The following is a 13796-nucleotide window of genomic DNA, read 5'->3' as shown; positions in this document are numbered from 1 at the left end:
TATTCAATGACAAGTTCAACAATAAAATCCATCAATATGACTCCTACCAGAAATCCACTGTTATGTAGCCTATTATGAAAAGATTGTCAAATGAACCTAGTGACTTCTACATAAAGTTGTACTAAAACTGTAAAGTGTGTTGACATGCTCAAAATCAAACTCTGTCATCTCTAAGACTTTAAACATCTTGAAGAAAAATATAGCCTTAATTCTTAAATCATAACCAGGAACAGCCAGAAGAGGAACGGCCACACCTCTAGGTTTTCCCCTAGGGTCTAGGTTCCTGCCTTTCTAGGCAGTTTAAGCACTTAATGACAACCCCAGATGTAAAAAGGGTTTTATAAATAACCTCCCCTGTTACTGTAATGTTCTTGTGCCTGATATTTGTGCGTCTGTAACTTTGTCATTCATCATTATTCACGATTCATTCAGAAGTATCTGTAATCATGGTAGCATCCACATTAATATAGAAGCTTTTAGAAACTTATTCTATTGTTATTTACAATAAAAGTGACTCAAAATGACACAATACATTATTTACCATTAATTTCTATTGGGCGCAAAATAATCTGGAACAAAACCAAAACAAACATCAAATGCATCCAACAAATTTGTAGTCACAAGCTTGATGTAGTCATTGCGTGCTATGATTGTTGGCCCAAATACCTAACTTTTTACTACTTTAATACACATACAAGTGAATTTATCCGAATACTTTTACTTCCCTAAAATAGGGGGACTATGTACAACAAGTAATTGTTTGACTTCAAATCCCAACAAAGAATTAAAAATGCTTCGCTGTCCCAATAATTATGGAGGGAACTGTACTTTTATTATTGGTTTCAGATGTGTTAGGCCAAGGCCAGAGTGACAACCAACAGTACGGCAGACCCCCAGGGCCAGGACTGAGCAGTCCAGCTTTCCTATATACAGTGCCTTGCGAAAGTATTCGGCCCCCTTGAACTTTGCGACCTTTTGCCACATTTCAGGCTTCAAACAAAGATATAAAACTGTATTTTTTTGTAAAGAATCAACAACAAGTGGGAAACAATCATGAAGTGGAACGACATTTATTGGATATTTCAAACTTTTTTAATAAATCAAAAACTGAAAAATTGGGCGTGCAAAATTATTCAGCCCCCTTAAGTTAATACTTTGTAGCGCCACCTTTTGCTGCGATTACAGCTGTAAGTCGCTTGGGGTATGTCTCTATCAGTTTTGCACATCGAGAGACTGACATTTTTTCCCATTCCTCCTTGCAAAACAGCTCGAGCTCAGTGAGGTTGGATGGAGAGCATTTGTGAACAGCAGTTTTCAGTTCTTTCCACAGATTCTCGATTGGATTCAGGTCTGGACTTTGACTTGGCCATTCTAACACCTGGATATGTTTATTATTGAACCATTCCATTGTAGATTTTGCTTTATGTTTTGGATCATTGTCTTGTTGGAAGACAAATCTCCGTCCCAGTCTCAGGTCTTTTGCAGCCTCCATCAGGTTCTTCCAGAATGGTCCTGTATTTGGCTCCATCCATCTTCCCATCAATTTTACCCATCTTCCCTGTCCCTGCTGAAGAAAAGCAGGCCCAAACCATGATGCTGCCACCACCATGTTTGACAGTGGGGATGGTGTGAGCTGTGTTGCTTTTACGCCAAACATAACGTTTTGCATTATTGCCAAAAAGTTCAATTTTGGTTTCATCTGACCAGAGCATCTTCTTCCACATGTTTGGTGTGTCTCCCAGGTGGCTTGTGGCAAACTTTAAACAACACTTTTTATGGATATCTTTAAGAAATGGCTTTCTTCTTGCCACTCTTCCATAAAGGCCAGATTTGTGCAATATACGACTGATTGTTGTCCTATGGACAGAGTCTCCCACCTCAGATGTAGATCTCTGCAGTTCATCCAGAGTGATCATGGGCCTCTTGGCTGCATCTCTGATCAGTCTTCTCCTTGTATGAGCTGAAAGTTTAGAGGGATCTTGGTAGATTTGCAGTGGTCTGATACTCCTTCCATTTCAATATTATCGCTTGCACAGTGCTCCTTGGGATGTTCAAAGCTTGGGAAATCTTTTTGTATCCAAATCCGGCTTTAAACTTCTTCACAACAGTATCTCGGACCTGCCTGGTGTGTTCCTTGTTCTTCATGATGCTCTCTGCGCTTTTAACGGACCTCTGAGACTATCACAGTGCAGGTGCATTTATACGGAGACTTGATTACACACAGGTGGATTGTATTTATCATCATTAGTCATTTAGGTCAACATTGGATCATTCAGAGATCCTCACTGAACTTCTGGAGAGAGTTTGCTGCACTGAAAGTAAAGGGGCTTAATAATTTTGCACGCCCAATTTTTCAGTTTTTGATTTGTTAAAAAAGTTTGAAATATCCAATAAATGTCGTTCGACTTCATGATTGTGTCCCACTTGTTGTTGATTCTTCACAAAAAAATACAGTTTTATATCTTTATTTTTGAAGCCTGAAATGTGGCAAAAGGTCGCAAAGTTCAAGGGGGCCGAATACTTTTGCAAGGCACTGTATGCTTTTCAGATAGTGGCTAGACAGAAGCCACCGAGTCTGCTTTATTCTAAATGGAAAAGTAAAGTAAATAGAACCTTATCAAGCTAATTTATACAGTTAAAAGGGTTGCTAGCCAGTTTTTCTAATTGGGAATTTGGAAAACAATTAGCTCTGACTGGGAAAATCTATTTGAACGGTCATCCAACTAGGAATTTCAACTTTTGACAACCCAGTCTCTCATTAATTATGTACCATATGTACAAATAAGCACAATGTTTTTATGTGCTAATAGCACAAACTCATGGCGCATCGAACTCTGTCAATGCCACACCCCTTCTAAACCACTTTACTCGATGCTCCCCGAGTTTAGTACAAATTAGTACAAATAAAAATAACAGCTTATTTGGATGTAGCTAGCTATTTTACAGTGAAAGCGAGGTAAGTTAAGAAATGACCAATAATCTAGTATTTTCTGTATTTCAGCCCGCATAATTCTAGACTTTTATTTTATTTTAGTCAGTTATGTGTATTGCTTTATCATCTTGTGTACTGGTAGTGATCTTTAATCGCTCTGGACATCATTGTTGTTGTATTTATTTAACTAGGCAAGTCAGTTAAGAACTAATTCTTATTTATAATGATGGCTTACCCCGGCCAAGCCCTAACCTGGATGACGCTGGGCCAATTATGCGCCACCCTATGGGACTCCCAATCACAGCTGGTTGTTATACAGCCTGGAATCGAACCAGGTCTGTAGTGACACATCTAGCACTGAGATGCAGTGCCTTAGACCGCTGCGCCACTCGTTAACATTAGCTGGTTGGTTCCCAGAAGCGTGTAGGCCTTTTAGCTGGCTGTTTAAAAATCTGTTGTTACTGTTGTTATCATTTATGTAAAAAGACAATCAATAATATCAATCGTGCAAACACATGGATATACTTTTTTGCAAATTATTTATTTATTTCAGACTCATGACTTAAATGGCAGGCTGTGAGTGACAGACTGTGAAACTCAATCTCCCATGATTCCGTAGTACCGGAACTGACCGTGTTGTCATTTGTAATATAATTAATCAACTTAATAATGTTGAACTCCGCAACCAAACTTAAGAAAAAGACAATTACTCTTTATATATTACTTTGCATACAATGTATAATAATAGAAGAAACAATTGTATTTTACGTTTTAATTTGATCTGTGATAATGTAGCTAGTTTATTTATTGGCCTGTATGTGTCCAATAGAAAAAATATTGGTATGTCCCGCCTGCACAACCATTAAAATGATCAGAGAGAAAAAAGAGAGAAAATCAATTGGGCCTTTGTAGTTGCTCAGTGAAACATTGTTGACAGCATATTGAGATATTTTTCACAGTACACTCAGAGTGCCCAAATGCCTGTAGGGGAACCCTCATTTTAAAAAAAAGGTTCCAGATCGAACCATTTTAAGATCAGATAAAATTATTATTTTTGAGAGTGTAGATTATTCATTGCCCCACAGCTCACTGTTTTTATTGACGACTAGGTCAAACATAGGCTACAACAGTCGTTCTAAGTTTGCGCTGGGACAGCATCCGTGGCAGCACCAGTGGACTAGACTGGGAAGGTTTACTGTCCAAGTCTATAGGGCAACAGGGATGTGACCCGGCAGGCAATAGTGGAACCAATAACACTATATGACTTTGGCAAGACTGCCCTACAAAGGCAAAACGCAGTAACTATGAATTTGGTAAAACATCTTTGATCTGTTGTAATGGTTTCCTGACACAAGAACAAGCCAGTTGATCAGAATATATCATGGATTATCAGCAATTACAGTATAGACAGAAAAATAATAAAGTCCAAAAAATGCCTTTTGTTTTGCCTTTGTAGGGCAGAAGTCGGAGCCTAATAATAATATCTTACTATGAATATATAGCAACTATACAATCAAATATAGGCCTTCAACATTTTACAATCATGGAGGGACCCAGTCTAAGTAGGGTACCCCTCAAAGTAAGGGTCATTTAAATAAATTAGAAAAGGTATTGCATTAGGTAAGGGGCGGCAGGGTAGCCTAGTGGTAGCGTTGGACTAGTAACCGGAAGGTTGCAAGTTCAAACCCCCGAGCTGACAAGGTACAAATCTGTCGTTCTGCCCCTGAACAGGCAGTTAACCCACTGTTCCTAGGCCGTCATTGAAAATAAGAATTTGTTCTTAACTGACTTGCCTAGTTAAATAAAGGTAAAATAAAATAAAATAAATAAAAGGTAAAACAACCTCCTAACTCTTTCTGTTGAGCACTTTGGCATTACAAGCCGATAGCTAGAAGTACTCCTAGGGTCTTTTGAAGAACTATACAGATATGCAGTTTTTGTCTGGTTCTCTGCTCTGTCATGACCTTCAGAGAGTCTGGTGTCAGGCCAATAAGTAACTCCAATAACTGAATCGGCCTTCTTAATCAGTTTATTGATCTTGTTCTTGATGTGGACAATTTAATATCTAAAATAACCCTCTACTTACTACCTCATTATGGAATTATAATTCACATAATATGACATGATGCTATGAGTATGACATTAAACAATTAGCCTTTTGTGTTCATATTGACAGATTATAAAGCTGCACCTTGCCCTCAATTTCAGAAATGCCGGGATCAACAACAACAAAATACGTGTCCAAGCTGTACCCAAACCTTTTCGGTAAGGGCAAAAAAAAGTATGTTCTTGGAAAAATCCAACAAGTGGGTACAGGACTGATGATACATTTGTCAGACCTGTGGATAATGCAAATACCTTGATATGAGTGAAGATATTGTATGTCACAATCATATCTGTTGATATTTTGTTTGTGGAGTCAGACTGGCAGACAAGGAGACTTGTTTGACTTTCCTTTAAAATTGTACAGAAACAATGACCATAACATACTTTGTGTTTTCAGCTTTAGTCTGCTTCTGGGGGAAAAGAAGAAGACGGGGAGGGGGGCTTAAACCTCTCAGGACCTGTCAGAGGAGGAGATGGTGGATCACACTGCCCTTAGATTTGTGTTTGAGAAGTTACTTGATTGATATACACTAAGTGTACAAAACATTATGAACACCTGCTCTTTCCATGACATAGACTGATCAGGTGAATCCAGGTGAAAGCTATGATCCCTTATTGATGTATTTGTATTTATTATGGATCCCCATTAGTTCCTGCCAAGGCAGCAGCTACTCTTCCTGGATGGAGTCCAGCAAACATTAAGGCATATACATATACATTATAATACCATTTCACAATAGATTAAGTGTGTACCCTCCAGGCACTACCCTACTACAACACAATCCAGGTGTATGTGTGTGTTTGTGTCACTTGTTAAAACCTCTACAGGATCGGTAGGTCCCCGCGGGATGGTTGAGATAACGTAGGCTAATGTGATTAGCATGAGTTTGTAAGTAACAAGAACATTTCCCAGGACATAGACATATCTGATATAGGCAGAAAGCTGAAATTATTGTTAATCTAACTGCACTGTCCAATTTACAGTAGCTATTACAGTGAAATAATACAATCCTATTGTTTGAGGAGAGTGCACAGTTATGAACTTGAAAATGTATTAATAAACCAACTAGGCACATTTGGGCAGTCTTGATACAACATTTTGAACATAAATGCAATGGTTCATTGGATCAGTTTAAACGTTGCACACACACACTGCTGCCATCTAGTGGCCAAATCTAAATTGTGCCTGGGCTGGAATAATACATTATGGTCTTTCTCTTGCATTTCAATGATGATGGTACAAAAAAAAATGCATGTTTTTTTCTTTGTATTATATTTTACCAGGTCTAAATGTGTTATATTCTCCTACATTAATTTAACATTTCCACAAACTTCAAAGTGTTTCCTTTCAAATGGTATTAAGAATATGCATATCATTTCTTCAGGTCCTGAGCTACAGGCAGTTAGATTTGGGTATGTCATTTTAGGCGAAAATCCTTATTAAGCAGATCCTTATTAAGCCTTGACATAATTGAGACATGCATGTATGACATTCAGAGGGCGAATGGGCAAGCCAAAATATTGAAGTGCCTTTGAACAGGGTATGGTAGTACACTGTAAACTCTTATGCTTTACTAGCACAAATATATTGAGTAGACTGAAATGAAATATTTCAACATTTTTCACACACTCAAACATTTTAAGTGGTACTGACACAAAACTTGATGAGAAGTCATGTGAACTTTACATTTTTAAGTTGACCTAAACAATTGCACACTTTTAACTACTTGTAACATATTATTTTTCAGTGACATTAGCTTAGTTGTGTAAGTGCATATAACAAAAGACAGCTTGTACATTGAACATTCATGTGGTTGTAGATGCAATTTAAAAGCAATTGTAACATCAAAAAAACAGATTTTTATGAGTATAACATTTGTTTTGCTTTAAGTACCTTGAACTCAATTGATTTCACTTCCTCACACATTAAACAAAATATCTTTCAAACAACACTTATTTAAGTAATTTTGCTCACAAATGTATTTAGTGCAATTAACATAAAAACATATATTTTTTATTTTGTTACATGTTCATTTTCTATTTTTTTTATTTCACCTTTATTTAACCAGGTAGGTTAGTTGAGAACAAGTTCTCATTTGCAACTGCGACTTTGCCAAGATAAAGCAAAGCAGTTCGACACATACAACAACACAGAGTTAAACATGGAATAAACAAACTTACAAGCAATAATACAGTAGAAAAATCTAAATACAGCATGTGCAAATGAGGTAGGATAAGAGAGGTGAGGCAATACATAGGCCATGGTGGCGAAGTAATCACAATATAGCAATTAAACACTGGAATGGTAGAATGTGCAGAAGATAAATGTGCAAGTAGAGATACTGGGGTGCAAAGGAGCAAGATAAATAAATAAATACAGTATGGGGATGAGGTAGATTGGATGGGCTATTTACAGATGAGCTATGTATAGGTGCAGTGATCTGTGAGCTGCTCTGACAGCTGGTGCTTAAAGCTAGTGAGGGAGGTAAGAGTCTCCAGCTTCAGTGATTTTTGCAGTTCGTTCCAGTCATTGGCAGCAGAGAACTGGAAGGAGAGGCGGCCAAAGGAAGAATTGGCTTTGGGGGTGACCAGTGAGATATACCTGCTGGAGTGCGTGCTATGGGTGGGTTGCTATGCTGCTATGGTGACCAGTGAGCTGAGATAAGGCTGTGCTTTACCTAGCAGAGACTTGTAGATGACCTGGAGCCAGTGGGTTTGGCGACGAGTATGAAGCGAGGGCCAGCCAACGAGAGCGTACAGGTCGCAGTGGTGGGTAGTATATGGGGCTTTGGTGACAAAACGGATGGCACTGTGATAGACTGCATCCAAATTGTTGAGTAGAGTGTTGGAGGCTATTTTGTAAATGACATAGCCGAAGTTGAGGATCGGTAGGATGGTCAGTTTTACGAGGGTATGTTTGGCAGCATGAGTGAAGGATGCTTTGTTGAGAAATAGACAGCCGATTCTAGATTTAAGTTTGGATTGGAGATGTTTGATGTGAGTCTGTAAGGAGAGTTTACAGTCTAACAGTCTTTGTAGTTGTCCACATATTCTAATCAGAACCATCCAGAGTAGGGATGCTGGACGGGCGGGTAGATACAGGCAGCGATCGGTTGTAGAGCATGCATTTGGTTTTACTTGCATTTAAGAGCCGTTGGAGGCCATGGAAGGAGAGTTGTGTGGCATTGAAACTCATCTGGAGGTTAGTTAACAAGGTGTCCAAAGAAGGGCCAGAGGTATACAGAATGGTGTTGTCTGCGTAGAGGTGGATCAAAGAATCACCAGCAACAAGCGCGACATCATTGATGTATACAAAGAAGAGTCGGCCCGAGAATTGAATCCTGTGGCACCCCCATAGAGACTGCCAGAGGTCCGGACAACAGGCACTCCGATTTGACATACTGAACTCTATCAGAGAAGTAGTTGGTGAACCTGGCGAGGCAATCATTTGAGAAACCAAACCACACGTGATATTTAGTTGGCATTTGTAACATTGTAATTTTGTGTTTAAATCAAGTTAACATTGGCGTCACAGCAGTTCCTGGTATTGAATCCAGGCTGTATCACATCCGGCTGTGATTGGGAGTCTCATAGGGTGGTGCACAATTGGCCCAGCGTTGTCTGGGTTAGGACGTCATTGTAAATAAGAATTTGTTCTTAACTGACTTGCCTATTTAAATTATAAAAGTAATTAGACATTTACAAAGCAATGCATAATGATCTGCTAAATGGGTTAGCATGGCTTTGAACTTTTCTCCCTGGTTTGCTCTACTTCCACTACTAAAACTGAGCACATTCATATAGCAGTCTATACAGTAATATACTCAGTCATCTGTCTGTGTTATAATATTGTGGTCTTGAGGGAGCTCACGGTTGGTTTCCAGGTACTCCTTCAGGCAGTGTTAACAGCAGTGCTCCAACGACAATTGATTTTGGCATGTTCGGAAGCATCTGCCTGTTCGTTGCACAGCATAAAATTGTTTTCCACAGCAGGGTTAACTGGTGCATCAGAACATCACAGTTAGTAGGCCCAACTTCTAAGACACACCATACACATCATTTTGAAACTAGGAAATGGAACGGTTAGGAAAGGGGTGGCTAGTGAGGTCTAAGTCAGTCTCTCTTCTTGCATATCGTTCTTTCTCCTCTTATGCCTTGTCATTTTACCTACTGTCTCCTCTCACAACACACACCAGCCATGTCATGTGGATAAAGCCAGATAAGAAATGAAAGGGTGTGGGAAATGGTTGGTGAGGTCAATGTTTTATGCCTTACACAATTTGTACTCCCTGTAGTCTCCCATTAGACAGAGTAAATTATGCCGATGTACTGTCCTCTGCAATGACTTGTGTGCTGACCCTAATCTGGTCCTCTATAACATTGTACTCTGTCAGTGTGCGTGGTGTATAGATGGTAGACATGCATCTCTGGCATGATGTAGGCAGAATTATGTAGGTAGCTCAAAGCCTAACAGTGGCATTAATACATATTGCTAAGTGTAGTAATGCCCCAATTGGTTAATGCCCCTATTGGAACAGTGACAGGGTGAGGCTGGAGGCCAACTCAAAATGTTGTCAGGAGACCTAGATTCCCAAAATTATGGTGCAATTACATTACACGTTCAACGTGTCCAGGACATGGTCCTTGGGGGCCTGGTGTCCAATTCCTGGGGCTCCTGATGTCCAATTCAATTTAGGTCAAGGTTTTAAAACTGTTTTGCATCTGATCAAGGAAGTGGTCTAGTGTTGATTAAATGTAGCTAGCAACTGGGCCTAAAAGTGATCAACATGGTGTTAATTGGTCATTGGTAATTATTAGATTAGTTGTGTGTAAAGTGCCACTGTGGATGTCTGTCTGTCTCAAAGAGAATGTGGCTTATTAAGCCTTGAATTAAGAGTAATGCTTATGTTCAAGTGACCTCTAACCTCTAAAGAGTTAACTGCATGTCATTAAAAAGCTGGTTAATTTGACATTTTGGGCAGGCATCTGGAAAGATGTATTCTTTTAAACTGAAGCCCGCTCATCGGCCAAAGGCAACGTCTTCTCTGTGATCATACCGCATTTTCTCCAAGTGCATGTGCAGTAGTCTACCTCACACACAGGTGGCTGACTTCCCACCAGTGTCACACCCTGATCTGTTTCACCTGTCTTTGTGCTTGTCTCCACCCCACTCCAGCTGTCACCATCTTCCCCATTATCCCCTGTGTATTTATACCTGTGTTCTCTGTTTGTCTGTTGACAGTTTGTTTTGTTTTGTGAAACCTACCAGTGTTTGTTCCCCTGCTCCTGTCTGTTCTTGCTCCTGTTTTCTAGTCCTTTCCGGTTTTGACCATTCTGCCTGCCCTCCCTGAGCCTGCCTGCCGTTCTATACCTTGCCCCACCTCACTGGATTATTGACCACTGCCTGTCCTGACCCTGAGACTACCTGCCGTTCTGGACCTTTTGCACCCTCTCTGGATTACTGACTGCCTTGAGCTATCGTTTGCCTGCCCCTGTACTAGAAATACATTTTGTTTCTTCGATACTGTCTGCACCTGGGTCATACCTGAAACCTGATACCAAGGTTTGTACGATTAAGTATATAACATTTAAATCTACATTGCATTAGGGAGCCAATTGAGAGCACAGAAATCTAACGTAGTCTCATTATTTAACTTAGAGAGGACATTTCCGGATTCTGATGACGTAGGTAACGTTGACGTTAGATGAAGTCGGTTAACTTTTCAGCAGTTCGTGTTAGCCAATTAATTTAAAGAGAAGTGCTGCTGGCTGTCATGACATAGCTAAATACAGAATTACCTGAATGGTAAATTATTTTTCTTAAAGGAAAGCTATGCTAAGCGTAATATATTACATGATAATTATAATGTTAGTTGCGGAACATTGTGAAAACTCTGTGGCTAGCTTTAGCAACCATGACTAACGGGTAGTTAGCTACCAGCTAGCCAACTCTGACGGATCAATGCATGTGTAACGTTAACATTGACAATTTTATGTTAAAATCCATCTTCCGTGCAGCCTCCTGAGGGGTGCAGCGGTCTAAGGCACTGCACCGTAGTGCTATCTGTGCCACTAGAGATCCTGGGTTCGAGTCCAGGCTCTGTCGCAGCTGGCCGCGACCGGCAGACCCATGAGGGGAGGGTTTGGTTGGCAGGGATGTCCTTGTACCGTCGCGCACTAGTAACTCTTGTGACGGGCCAGGAGCAATGCATGCTGACATGTTCGCCAGGTGCATGGTGTTTCCTCCAACACATTTGTGCGGCTGGCTTCTGGGTTAATAAGTGGGCAGTGTGGCTTGGTTTTCACAAAGCCAAATTACAGATGTTGCAGGTAGCTCCAAGGATGATGAATCAAATGCGCGGGAAAGCACACCTTCTCTTAAAGAGCAGCTGCAGCAAAACCTGGCCTCCTTGCTGTTAAAATTACCATCACTTTGTCATGTGTCACAAAGTGCAACTCAAGAAATGCTAGTGAACTTGGATCAACTGCTCTTACTGTCTAAACCACTAATGAAACAAACAGTCTTGCAAATTCTAGAGAAACACAATTGTAATGTGATGTCACTGATGTCATCAATGAAATTGTGAATGGCATAGTAGACAATGACATTCTTCACAGTTGTACCTCAAAAGATGTACCTTTATTAACAGCAAAAAGAAGGAATACTTATTATGATAGGAATTTCCCTGTGGTGAAGCCAATTGAGTACACCATAGATGGTGCAAAACATTCCACAATGTATGTCCCAATCCTCACAATGTTGCAAGAGCTACGTAAAAAAAATAATGTTTAGAGCAAGCAATGAAGACATCTGCACAACAAGGTGATCAGTATGCATCATATCATGATGGATCATTTTGTAAAGACAAGGAAATGCTTTCTAGTGAGGTTGCTGTTCAACTCTATACTGATTTAGCCAACCCACTTGGTACATCAAGAAAAACCAAATATGCTGTGTTCACTGGACTTTAGCCAATATTCCAAGCAAGTATTGCTATGCAATTCCAGTTACTTGAAGACTTGTGGATAGGCAAAGGTTTTTGAGCCACTGTTGAATGACTTAGAAATTCTGGATACAAAAGGTGTCGATGTTTAACACATTCTCCAAAAGTGTCAAGGTACTGTAGGGTTCAAAGAGAGCTTTAGTGGAAAATACATTTTCAGATTTTGTCGTGCAATGAAGGAGGACATTCAAACATACGAGGACTTTCGAGATAAGAACAAAGGAAAGTCTTATTAATTTATGTAATGACAGAATCTGGTATAAGTGCAGAGGACTATGGTGTGAAGTGCTTGTGTTTTTTCACAGCAACTACAGTACTTTCATACAACAAGTGGATTTCCTCCAGAAATCCTTCATGATTTCCTAGAAGGTGTTGTTCCGATAGAGTTGTGTCTGTGTCTACAACAATTGATTAGAAAGAAGTATTTTTCGTTGGAACAATTGAAAATTGCTATTGTCAAGTTTCCTTATGAGAACAGTGACAAAGTTTATCGACCTCAGCCTATACCTAAGAGCTTTGTATAAAGAAAAACGACTGGAGGCAATGGCCACGGAAATCTCACATTACTTCTTCCTGCAATAATTGGCTCTGAGGTACCAGAGGATGAGAGAGCTTGGGAGATTTTGATGGATTTGAAAGACATTGTGGAGCTAGTGTTGTGTCATGTGTTCACAGAGGAAGTGATTCAGTATTTGACTTTAAAGATATACAATCATAGACAACTACTGCAGGAGGTATTTCCAAATTTCCAACTGCGTCCAATGCATCACTTCATTGAACACTATCCACAATTGATATGGTGTTTTGGTCCACTTGTACATTTCTGGACCATCAGATTTGAAGGAAAGCATAAAGTATTTAAAAAAGATTGTATATGATGTACAAAACGTCAAGAACCTAAACAAAACCCTAGTTCAAAGACATCAGAGAATGATGGCATAACATTTGGCATAGCCAAACTTTTTTAAGCCTGCCGTTGAGACATTCACTGTAAAGAACATATTTTTGAACACTCTTCCGACTGTAGCACATGATTATATACAGGAAATTACTGACAGCACCTTGGTGTACAGCACTTCACATGTTGTTGTAGACAGCACACATTTTGTCAGATGCATGTTTGTGTGCACTGGACTACATGGTGGTTTGCCCCAATTCAAACAAATTGGAAACATCATACTCGTCAACAATCAAAATATGCAAAAGCTGCCAGTCTTGGAATATAGAGCACCTGAAGCTCCTATGAGGTGACAACAGAAGAGTCATATGTTGTAACAACACCATCAGATCTCCATGACTTCATGCCTCTAACTGCATACAGACTGAATGGACAACTTGTCCTTACTACTAAGCACTTCATACTTTTGAGCAGGTAGAAAAGTCATCTTTGTTCCCCTGTCCTACAGCGATAAGGCTGACAGGTCTGAACTCTTGAGTCTGAACTGAGAGTCCACTTAGGAGACGGAGGCATTGAACGGGTGACACTCCCCTGTCGTCCAGATTCTGTCCCTTAACAAACTACTTTACTGCATGAAAAATGTGAAATTCCATAGTGTCCTGATTTTGGTGGCCAGCTATGCAATCTGAGCAGTATTCATGAACTACAAAACATGGAAACTGTCAAATTGATCAGAGTAATACACTTGGACTGTAGCTCAACTTCCAGCTCTGCATGGACAAGTGACAGTGGAGAGACCTACAGCTGCCTAACACCTCGAAGGGAAAGTGCATGGCCAGACGTGTTTGTGGTGCCC

This window comes from Oncorhynchus clarkii, chromosome 5 (genome assembly GCF_045791955.1).
Source record: "Oncorhynchus clarkii lewisi isolate Uvic-CL-2024 chromosome 5, UVic_Ocla_1.0, whole genome shotgun sequence".
Taxonomy (NCBI): Eukaryota; Metazoa; Chordata; class Actinopteri; order Salmoniformes; family Salmonidae; genus Oncorhynchus; species Oncorhynchus clarkii.
Note: the sequence above shows the minus strand (reverse complement) of the source record.